We start from the raw sequence: 12752 nt of genomic DNA, 5'->3' as shown, positions 1-12752 counted from the left end.
GAATAGCAAAGAATTTTGTGGATTTATTGGATGGCTGTTTTCTACAGCAGCATGTTAGAGAAGCAACAAGGGAGAGCAATACCCTTGATCTGATTATCAGCAGTGATTCATCATGCATTAAGAATCTGTAGATAAAAGAACCACTAGGTGGCAGTGATCACAGTGTACTGATGTGGAGTTTACTTAAAGATGTAACTACCATCAAGGGTAAAGGAAAGAGTTTTTGCTTTTGTCAAGGAGACTACAGTGGTCTTAGACACTTTTTAAATTCTATACAGTAAGATCAACTAACAAAGTTACCAACAACAAATTCTAAATGGGAAAATGATACCATCATTTCACTAATGATACAATCCACGCCAGATACCAACAGCAACCAACCATTGCCGACCAAATCCAGAAGCGAAGGCTTAGATGGTTTGGCCACGTACGTAGAATGGGCATGAACAGAATACCATCCACACTCCTTTGGAGACAACGACCCACCCAATGGAGCATCCAACGGACCGCGCCTAGGAAAACGTGGGCCAAGCAAGTGGAAAATGACTTGAAGAGCCGATGTCTCGACCTTAACCAGGTCAGGACTGACGCCATGGATCGTAAAGTACGGAAGAACATCACAGAGCAAGTCCGAAACCCTGCGGCACCTACAGCAGCATACTGGTTGCGTGGCCAACCGCCTTCCCCAGCTACTAGCTAAGGACCAAGAAGAAATGGGAAAAACTCAGGGAAATAATCACAGATGATACTAGGCTTTTCATACCAACTAAGAAATACTGTTCGAGGTTCTTAGACACGGCACAGAACACAAATGCATGGGATGCATAAAAATTTTAATGTGATACAGAAGCCTATGGTAGATATAAGCTAGTCTGCAATCAAGTCACAAAGGAGGTTAGGCAAGCCAAGGCAGATTGCAAGAGTCTCAAGCAAAGAATGCCAAGAAAAGAAGCAAAATTTCTTTACTTATATTAATAGCAGCAGCAGGAAGGGGTTGAATCACATTAGTCCACTTGATGTTGATGGTTTAACTGATGACAATCCTGCTCAGGTTGCTGAGAAACTAAACTATTTTGCATTTACATTCACGCACAAAAAATTCTTTAGGGAAGGGGAATGCCAGAAGTTTATCTAATTGTGGCAGAAGCAAAATAATTTTGTGATAACTGAGAGGAAAGTTTTTTTCAAGGAGGACACTTTTTTCAAGAAAAGGGTGAACAGAAAGTGGACATGGAAGAGCCCAAATGGATTAACAACTAATGAAATCGACTTCATCCTCACTAACAGAAGATATATCGCGAATGATGTTACGTTCCTGAACAATGTAAATGTTGGAAGTTATCACAGAATGCAAACTTGATATAGATGTAAGAAAAGAAAGGAAAAAAGTGACTTGAGTAAATAATATGAAGGTCTTTGAGATAACAGAAGAGGAGAAAAAGCAGTATGTACTGGAACTTAGGAACAAGTTTTGAGCTTCTGCAGACTGCTCAGGACCAAGATATCGAGGAGGAATATTACAACTTTCCGAAACTGATAAAGACCAAGAAACCTATAGGTAAAAAGAAATTCAAAAAGAAAAAATTAGTCAAGAAACACTTGTCATGATGAACTGAAGACGAAAAATGAAGAGCAAGATAAATACTGACAAGGACAAAATTGAGTATACTGAGTTATGCAAAGCCATTAGAAAGACTCTTATAGAGGACATAAGAAGATTTAACACAAGAAAAGTAGAACAAGCATTAAGGGAAAACAAAGGGCTTAAATCAGCAGCCATGACAGTAATACAGAAAGACATATGATACTGAAACTGAAGAATAGTGATGGCATACTTATAAATAGCAGAGAAACCATAATTCAACTAGCAGAAGACTACTATGGAGAATTACACAAGGACTGGGGGAATGATGCCAGCAGTGGGGAAGATGGATCGCAAATTAATAACACATACGACATAACCGACATCCTTCCTGATGAGGTAGAACATGCGTTGAAGAAAATGAAGAATCAGAAAGCCCTGGGCAAAGATGAAGTTACTGTAGAGTTGTTAAAATTGGGAGGAAGAGACATGAGACAAAAACTGGCAAGACTCTTCACAAAATGCATTAGAAAAGGTGTGACACCTAAGGAGTGTAATAATGCAATCATAGTTTTGCTGAATAAGAAAGGAGATAAATCAGAAATTGGAAATTACAGACCAATTAGCTTGTTATCTCACATCTACAAGTTGTTCACAAGGGTCATTACTAACAGATTAGAAAGAACACTTGATGAGAATCAACCAAAAAAGCAAGCTGGCTTTAGGACAGGATTCTTAACTATGGATAACCTTCATGTAATATCACAGCTAATGGAGAAAGCAAATGAATATAAAACACTGTTATGCCTGGCATTTGTGGATTATGAACAGGCATTTGACTCCATACAGCATAAGGCAATGTTCCGGGCACTGGAAAGACAAGACATAGATACCCCATATATTATGATTTTGAAGAAAATATATGAGAATGCTACCTCCTTTATTAGACTAGACAAAGACAGTAGCAAATTTAAAACTGAGAAAGAAGTTCAACAAGGAGACACAATATCTCCAAAGTTGTTTACTACTGCCCTTGAGGAAGTGTTCAGAATAGACTGGTTGCAGAAAGGAGTCAATGTGAAAAGAGAGTACCTAAAACATTTAAGATTTCCAAATGACATTGTGGTCATAAGCAATGATCCCAAAGAATTAGAGGAAAATCTAAATCAGTTATGTAGAGTTAGTAAAGATTTTAGACTAAAGATGAATATGGCTAAAACAAAAGTAATGATGAACAAGTATGCCACAGAAAGGGATATAATGATTGAAGAAGCAGTAATTGAAAAGGTGGAGTCATATACTTATCTAGGACAAATCATTAGCTGTAATAATGATAAATGGCTGGAAGTCAAGAGAAGAATAAATTTTGGATGGATAGCATTCAGGAAATATAGTCACATACTGAGGAGCAATATCCCAATTTGTCTAAAACGTAAAATAATGAACCAATGTATACTCCCCACCACAACTTATGGAAGTGAAACTTGGGCACTCATCAAAAGAATAGAAGAGAAGCTGAGAACTACACAGCAAAGAATGGAACAAATTATATTGGGAATCAGACTGTTAGATAAGAAGAGAAACACATGGATTAGGCAGCAAACTCAAGTAAAGGACCTTATCAAAACTAAAGAGTTAAATTGGTATTGGGCAGGACACATAGCTCGAAGACATGACAGCTGTACTATGAAAATAACAGAATAGTACCCAAGAGGAGCTAGAAGAAAACCTGGAAGACAATGACGGAGATGGACAGATGAAATTCATGAGTCTGTGGGTAGTAAATGGATGGCCATTGCACAAAACAGAAGGAACTGGAAAGTTGCTGGAGAGACCTCCATCCTGCAGTGAATTGAAAATGGATGATAATGATGAGAAGAAAGTGGAAGTAAATTATTGAAGCTAAACATAATAAAGGAACCTGGGGTGGATCAGAATCAATTCTATTATAATAAGAGAGGCAGAAAAGTAGGTAAGCAAACTATTTGCTTTAATTATGAGAGCATCTTTCGATTCAGATAAGATCCCTACGGACTGGAGATATGCAAATGTCTCTCCAGTTCCTGAACAGGAATAAAATGGTGAAATAAGTAATTGCACCTCTGTTAACTTCAGGGAAAATAATGGAGTCACTGGTTAAAGATGTAATTCAGAACCATCTAGACAGGTGTGCAGTTATACTTCAGCCAGTCATGGCATGAGTTTCTTAAGGAGAGAGATCTAATCTGAGGAATTTGATTGGATACTATGATGCAGTGATAAAGGAACTGGATGCAAAAATAATTCTGATAATTTATACTTGGATTTCAGAAATGTTTTTGATACTGTTGTACATAAAAGACTGCTGTACAAATTGGAGAAGTGTTACATTCGGGAAAACTTATGGATATACAAAAAGGAATGGATGGATGAATGGAAGAAGACAGGGAATGGTTATCAATGAACACTGCATTTTGTGGACTAATGTTATTAGTCCAAAATGGAGTCTCACATAGTCCAGTAGTGGGTCAATTGTTGTATTCTGTATTTATTAATGATATGATGAAGGTATATCAGACTTAATGTCTAACAGTGGATTCTGGTTATTTGGGCCACCGGTTAATCGGGGCAGCGGTTTATTTGGGACAAATTTTAAAGAACAGAACCCAATCGAGAAAATAGCCAAGGTTTACTTTGCTTAACTGGAATAACATGCCATTTAATCAAGGCAGAAGACTACAGCACTGGAGATTACCCTATGATTGTCTCCGACCGTACCTCGTGGTTCGGTCAGATTTCTAGAGGTCACACAAAATACAATAAAAACAATTAGCAGTCACCTGTTTATTGGGCTTTTCTCTTAGTGAAGTCTATCATAAACGGATAGTAAACTTGATCTTATTGAATTTGCAATGATACTGACAGCTGGAATTCTATGGGTTATTATGGTGAAATATGTTTACACCCATGAAATCTTACATCATATAAAAAAATTAATTTTCAGAATCTTCTCTTCATTCCTATTTTTAAAGCTTCGTAACTTGTTATCCATTCTCACTTGCACGTATCGTGTTACTTGCAATTTGTGTGTGCCATGTTCTTTGTTATTGATTGCTTATCTTTTTACTGTTTTAAATTTTAACCCCCATCCACAAATGTCAGTGAACAGAAATGTCAACTAGCTAGTATATACATATTACAGTATGTATTAATTATTCTGATTATCACATATATTCTTCCGATTTTCACATATCATTTAATGTTTTAATTGGTAAGGCAATAAAGGGTAAATTTGTGCTTAATATATCTTTACTTTTATAGCCTGTGGATAATATTCCTCCAATTTTCGCTTATTACAATTAAAATTCAATTCACATACGTGATCACAATGACAGGCGTTTACTATACATTGTATAGTGGACTGTACTTTTCTATGTTGAGTCCATTGTGATTTGATTGTGCAGTGAACCAATTGTAAAGCGGGGGTCCACTGTATTTTTAACTATTTACATGAAACTTTGCATAATTGGGCCAGCCGCTTAATTGGGCCAAAATGCACTAGTCCCAATGTGTCCCAAATAACCGGAATCGACTGTAATACCAAAGTTGGCAGGGTGGTTAATGACAGTAGTAAAAGTATGCTTCTGAAACAAGATCTAGAAAAATTAGGCGCATTTTCTAGAAATGCCAATTGCAGTTTAAAATTGACAAATGCAAAGTACTGCATATGGGTAGCAGTAATCACAGTCAAGTATCAACTGTATGGTATACACTCAGGATAGTGGAAAATGAAAAGGAACTGGGGTAACTGTGCAGTCTGATATGAAGTTCTTTGAGCAGTGCATAGGCTGCCAGTACAGCTCATGGGGTTTTGTCAATTTATACAGGAACTTTGCTAGCAGGGATGTGATTATCTCATTGTATATGGTAATGGTCGAGCCACATCTTGAGTACTGCATACAGTTCTTGAGGCCTGATTTTAGAAAGGATGTAGAGCTGCTGAAAGAGGCACAGAGAAGCACAACAAGATTGGTGAGGGGGAACAAAGGGATGCCCTTACCAAGGCTTCTGTTCTGCAAATTGCAGCATCTGCAGACTAGTCACCTGTGAAGTGATCTTACTGAGGTGTTTAGGGCTTTGAATGGCTTAAGCAAACTCAATGTTGATGGGATTCATCTTTTTGATTAGACAATGCACGAGGGGTATAAATTCAAATTGAGGAAGGATGGTTGGGCCAAATAGCGGTCGATTTCTGACACAAGAAGCGTTAATTTGTTGTTTTGAAAGTCTATAGTTTGAATAAATTCAAAAAAGTAGACAAACTATTGGAGGGGATGGATAGGTGAAATGGGAAATTTTTCATTTTTTCTGGCCAATGCTGTATAAGTTTGCTTTCTTGCATCATTTGCCATTATTTATAATAATGCTAACTGAGGGCTCTGCCCCCTGCTCTCCAACCCCCACACACGCTTTTTCTATGTAATATGTAGAGTATGATAGAGTAAGTCAAATCTTTTCTATGTAAAAGACACCTGTCGAAACACACTGATTGATATCTAATCTAATATACTATATATAAAAGAAAATAGAAAGTGTAAGAAAAAACTATAAAAAGTAAAATTGTGTGAATGTTAAGTGAATGAAAGTTATTATTCATTGCATGTTCTATCTTTGCCTCTTCATCGGACAGACTGATGGCTATGCAGGCCTTCATGGTTATCCAAGCTGACACCATGTGTAGCTTTTCCTAGCTGGCATGGTGTGGGATGCTAACACTGACCATTAGGGTAACCCCCAGGCCAGTGTGGGACAGAGCTGCAAAAAGCACGTTCCACCATAGAAATCTTTCTCTATGTTCTTTTATTCCTACCACCTCGGGGTGGTTGAGTCTCCTTCCCTCCACCCTGTATGGCCTCTATCCCCTTTTGTCTGTTGACTCACCACCACCACCAAATTTCAACTCCCACCCTCTGGACCAGGATGGGCATCCTGTACTAGGGGGGGGGGTCCCCTCACCCTCTCCCCTTTTAAATCAGGCAAATGCTCAATGCTGCCCCCTCTGTTCTCTACCCCTTTTATCCTACCCTCTTCCTATCTCCCCATCTCTTTTCCAATAAAAATTTTTTTCTTTTTCTTTTTTTGGGCTCTCCTTGGATGCCTAGGCTAACCCAAGGTTCACCCCACCACAGCTTTCTTCTCTCTTAATGTGTCCTGGCCCGCCTCCCTGTGGCGGTGACGGAAACTGAGGATGTTAGTGGCTCTCCACAGACCCCCAAGCTAAGTGGCCAGAGGAACGACACAACCCCACACTTCACAAAACACACACTAACACAAACCCTGGCCTTATACAAAGGGTACTAGGAAAGTTTTGCAATATGACGCAACAATGAATCACAGGAAGCTGCTTGTTGCTGCATGTTGAGACATGTTCATACGTGCATAGTAGCCGCCGCGCCAAGTCAATGGGCTCAGTTATTCATTAGTAGTGAGAGTGTAAAGTGCTTGCGATGGCATCGTGGTCACGAAATGAGATAAGGACAGTTTTGCGGTATCATTTCGTGCGCGGTTTAACCATAGACCAGTGCTTAGAAGAAATGACTCTTGCACTAGATGATGATTGTCCACATCGTACAACGATATTCAGGTGGTATAGAGAATTCCAAAGGGGAAATTTCACTCTGGAGGATTCTGAGAGGCCGGGAAGGCCACGAACGTCAGTTACGGAGGAAAACGTTACTGCTGTGAGGAAAATGCTTGACGAAAACAGGCGAGTGACCTACCAACAGATAGAGGATACTTTGGGCCTAAATGCACCAGCAATTCGTTCGATTCTGCAAGATCATTTGCACGTGAAGAAACTTTGTTCTCTCTGGGTTCCGCATCAACTGACTGAAGAGCAGATGACACGACGTGTGACTTGGTGCCGGGAGATGTTAAAAAAGTTTGATAAGGGACAATCTCGGTATGTGAACAACATCGTGACAGGTGACGAGACTTGGCTGTACTATTACGATCTGCCGACCAAGGCTCAAAACAAAGTTTGGGTCTTTGATGATGACGACACACCCGTAATTGTCAGAAAATCCCGATCTGTAAAGAAGAAAATGATAGCTGTATTTTTCAAATCGAGTGGAATTGTGGAACGTGTCGTTTTGGACACCCAGAAGACAGTCACAGCTAAGTGGTATACTGAACAATGCCTGCCTAAAGTCATTGGATCTATGAAGAACCTGCGGCCAAAGTCAAGAATGGACACCTGGTACCTCCATCACGATAATGCTAAAACTCACCGTGCCAAAGCCTGCACCGAATATTTGACCACGACAAGACTGAAATTTCTCGAGCACCCTCCCTACAGTCCAGACCTTGCTCCCTGCGACTTTGCACTGTTCCCGCATGTGAAAATGAAGCTAAAAGGGAGGCGGTTTTCCAGTGATGAGGACCTTCTACAGGCTTGGGACAAGGAGTGTGCTTTACTCCCTAGTGAAACTTGGCAGAACTGGTTTAAAGATTGGTTTCGGAGGATGGAGAGGTGTATTGAATGTAGAGGAAATTACTTTGAAAAAATTAAATAAACAAAGCTGTATTGCAAAACTTTCCTAGTACCCTTTGTACAGAGTATCATATTCTACACAGAGTAAAAATTCGGAGTTGGGGGAGATCCCCGGTGCCACCAGACAAAAAAAAAAAAACACTAGATCACTGTGATCGACATGTAATCAGGAAATGACCTATGTAATTATTTACCTGTGCATTTGTACTGCAGAGCATTTCCAAACTCAAATAAATATCACTATGTAATTATTTACCTGCATTCACATAGGTCACTTAGGAAAAGGCCTTTTGCTTTGGGTTCCCATAATGCATAAGGAATATTGTTGCATCCGAAAAAGCAGGACTAAAATATTTACAAATATACAATATTCATTAATAAACAAAAAAAATTACAATGGAACATCAAATGTTAAACAGCGAAGCATGTACATGAGGTTGGTGAATGTTATGTTCACAGTTGTCAACAATTAATTGCATTTGTAGGGACGTAATTGCCTTGTTCTCTTCTCCCATTGGCTCAAATAAATATCATTAGGAGGAAAATTATTTTAATGTATAGAAAGATATTATATGCTACTACACTGCTTGATAAAATTGACAGAACAAAATGTTTTACATGCATATTTTATTGTGAACAATGTGACTGAAGGCAATTATTTGATATAATAGGCATCCTGGCATGCAAATTCTGAGTATCCAATAGAAATTGATATACCACCTCACAGAGCAGCACATTATGCAATTTATTCGTGCCTATAAAAATACAGGTTGTGACCACATCATTTTATTCTTGTTCTTTAGCTTGCTTAGTGGGGTAGTCACATCTCCAGTACTCAGAATGACAAGTCATCATTGTTTAGATGATTGTTTTATATATATGACGGGCCTTCAGACGAATTGAAGCCAGGCAGCCACAGGTGAAGGTGGCATGTTGACTTAATGTGTCACGCAGTTTTGTCTCGGCACTATGGAAGTAGTTTCAGGAGACAGAACCATTAGCCAAGATCACCTCAGGGCTATCAACCAGAAGGGACTGCTATTTGGCTCTGACAGCAAGACAGAACCATATGATGTCCTGCCATCGATTGTCTCTTGAGGTTGCTGTGGCCATAGGTGAAAATATTTCTGACCGGACTGCATTAAGAAGGCTTGATTCAAGTGGACTCTATGCAAGGACGCCAGTGGTTTCCATTAACCCCAAACCACCGCAGAGCTCATCAAAACTGGTGCCATGAACATGTGAATTGCAGCCCAGACAAATGGAGTACAGGTCTATTCTCTGATGAGTCCTGTTTTAGTCTACAAATAGATTCTAAGTGTTACTTTATCTAGAGACGAGGAATGCGGTATCCATCCCTCCAACATCAGAAAAAGGGACACTTACGATTATCTTACAGCTACAAGGAATACTGAGATTTAAAGTTAAATTTGGAAGCCACTTGGTGTCAGAAAGGAGGAAATTAAGGTAAGTTAACTCTGAAGAGGGAATGTGGAAGTAAAATCTAAAGAAGGATTATCAAATAATAAGTAAGAGTATGGAAAAGCTTATTGGAATTCTGGAGAGAGAGACAGAGAGCTTGAGGTAGACTGGGATATCTGAACTAGTGTGGTGCAACTGTTTTTTTTTATAAAAACAGTCACATATAATTTAAAATAAAATATAAGTTGCATATAATTAGTAGTATAATAAAAACAGATACAACTTGCCAATTTGGCTATCCCAATCTAACAGCTCACTCTCTCTCTCTTTTCCCAGAATTTAGGTAAGCTTTTCCACAATCTTACTTATTCAACATAGTTTTTGATGTTTGGAAAGTAATAGTTGTGTTTAACTCAGTTTTTTACACTAATTTCAGAAATATTATTCATTTTTTTCTATCAAATACCTTTTTTTTCACACATCACTTAAACTGATATCATGAATTATATCATTGAATGTATTAAGTTAGGAGTAAGTGCTGGAAATTTGTAAACAAAATCTTAGCATGTTGGAACACTGCCTTCAGTCATTTGTTTCTTGACCCTGATAGCCCCATGCAGCAGTGTTTATCTGTATAAGCTCAGTTTATTTTTGAGGTTATTATGTCAAACTTATGCTGAAAAGTGAGTAAAATATCTTCACGCAAGTGTTTGAACAATCTGAACTTCTTGTGTTATATTTGTGGAAGTTATGTTGTCCTCAAGCAAAGACAAAATTTTACAAAATTTGTAAAAAAAAAAGGTATATCGTGCTTATTTTGGAGTGAAACTTGGTGAATAAGATAAACAATGGACTCTACATAAAGTTTGCCAAACCTGTGTTGAAACACAGATTGGGGAAAAATGGTAAAAAGATGGCTATGCCATTTGCAATTCCCATTATTGGTGAGAACCTATAAACCACTGTGATGACTGCTACTTCTGCTTAGTTCATGTAGAGGGATATAATACAAAGAATAAGGACATTGTGTACCCTAACATTCCATCTGCCATTAAACCAGTCTCACATGGAGCTAATCTCACGCCCTCCACTTATATTGGGGAACGTTGTAGCAGCAGAGAGTGCAGCTTCTGAAGATGAAATTGAAGTCTACACACTTGAGACATTGAGTCAAGCCCTCAACTGTTTTCATAGCATGAACTCAGTGATCTGGTAAGAGACTTAAATTTACCAAAGGAATCTGCAGAACTTGGTTCTAGACAAGTCAAAAAATTTTCTAGCACACGGGACTTTTTCTCATGGTACATTCACTGAGAATGAGAGCTATTCCCCTGTTTTCTGAGGATAATTCTATGGTTTTTTGCAGCAATATAAATGGCTTAATGACATATTTAGGAATTAGTTACAATCCTACATACTAGAGACATTTTACGGACTCATCAGAGAGGAGTCTCAAAGGAGTATTGCTCCGAAATGGAAATAAATATGGGTCAATTCCGTAGCACACTGTGCATTTGAAAGAAACATGAGAACTTCAAGTTATTCACAAATATTAAGTATAAAGAACATAAATGGTCTGTGCTGACTTTAAAGTGGTAACCATGTTACTTGGACAGCAATCTGGCTACACAAAAATGCCTTGCTTTTTGTTCGAGTAAGACAGTTGGGCAAGTAGTAAGCACTGTGATGTCAAGGGCTGGGCAAAGAAGGGGCTGTCTGTTGCCTGGATCAAAGAACATAATTCATAAACCACTGGTAGGCTTCAAAACTGTCCTCTTTCCACATCAAACTGGGTATGATGAAACAGTTTGTGGAAGCTTCACCTCAGGAAGGTCCCTGCTTCAACTACCTTTGTATACTAAATTCCCATCAATCATCCAGGAGAAGCTAAAACAAAGTATTTTTGTTGGGCTTCAAATTCACAAACTGATGAGGGGCTGTGATTTTGAGGGAACTATAAATAAAAGAGAAAAACAGGCATGGATTATCTTCAGGACTTCTGTTGGTTGCAACGTCAGTGTCAAGATACATTTTTTACACTCTCACATCAACTACTTCTCAAAAAATCTAGGAAGCATTAGTGAAGAACAGGGGAGAAGTTTCACTAGGACATTAAAGACATTGAGATGAAGGACAAAGGGAGGTGGAATGCCAACATGATGTCTGATTATTGCTGGATGCTGAAGAGGGACTGAAAACTAGAAGGATCAGCAAAAAAAAAAAAAAAAAAATTTGAATTTGACCCATTGTGGATCAGTTTTTTTTAAAATGAGAGATGAGTGTTTAGTGGACTTTTTTACACCACACTGCCCTTTTTAATAGTGCTTTCAGCACTATTAAAAAGGGCAGTGTGGTAAAAAAGATGGTTTGGTATTTAATAGTGCTTTCAACAAATTTTGCCAAAATTTATGAAAAATCAAATTTTCTTTAATGATTTTTGAAGAAACCTGACATGATGGAAACAAACAGAAGTCATTTTTGAAATCAGCATTTGAAAATTATTCAGAAACACTCTTTTCCAAGAAAACATCAATGAATTTTTTCCAAAATACAGAATAGTGTAATTCTTCTTTAGATTTTCCTTCCATATTTCCCACCACCTGCTATACAAAGACTATATAAAATATAAAAGACTGCTATACAAATTGGAGCAGTGGCATTACAGGCAAGTTACATATATGGATAAAGGGATGGTTGAGTGGAAGAAGACAGAGTGGTAATCAATGGATGCTACTCTTCGTGGACTAATGCTATTAGTGGAATCCTCCAGTGTTCGGTGTTGTTTTCTATAGTTATGAATGATATTGATGAAGATATATATCAGGCTTAATGTCCAAGTGTGCAGACGAACCAAAGGTTGGCAGGGATGTTAATGACAGTATACTACTACAACAGGATCTAGAAAAGTTGAGAAGATGGGATGAGAGGTGGCAACTGAAGTTTAACATTGACAAATATAAAGTACTACATATGGGTAGCAACAACCCCAGAGTAACGTACCAACTGCACAGTACTACACTCAGAATAGTGGAGAATGAAAAAGACATGGTGGTAATTGTGCAGTCAGATATGAAGTTTTCTGAGAAATGCAGACAGGCTGCCAGAACAGCTCATGGGGTCTTGTCAATGATATACAGGAATTTTGCTAGCAGCATTAAGGAGGTGATTATTCCTTTGTATAAGGCAATGGTTAGGCCACACCTTGAGTACTGCATT

General features: G+C 38.3%; 1 protein-coding gene across 5 annotated transcripts in view; it reads right to left on the bottom strand.

Moving 5' to 3' along the window:
* Positions 1-12752, bottom strand: part of LOC150089235 (angiogenic factor with G patch and FHA domains 1) — a 262222-nt gene that overhangs the window by 217163 nt on the left and 32307 nt on the right. The window lies entirely within an intron of this gene.

The sequence above is a fragment of the Mastigoproctus giganteus genome, chromosome 2 (genome assembly GCF_048544385.1).
Source record: "Mastigoproctus giganteus isolate SK-2022 chromosome 2, ASM4854438v1, whole genome shotgun sequence".
NCBI lineage: Eukaryota > Metazoa > Arthropoda > Arachnida > Uropygi > Thelyphonidae > Mastigoproctus > Mastigoproctus giganteus.
This window is presented reverse-complemented; position numbering and strand designations above follow the sequence as displayed.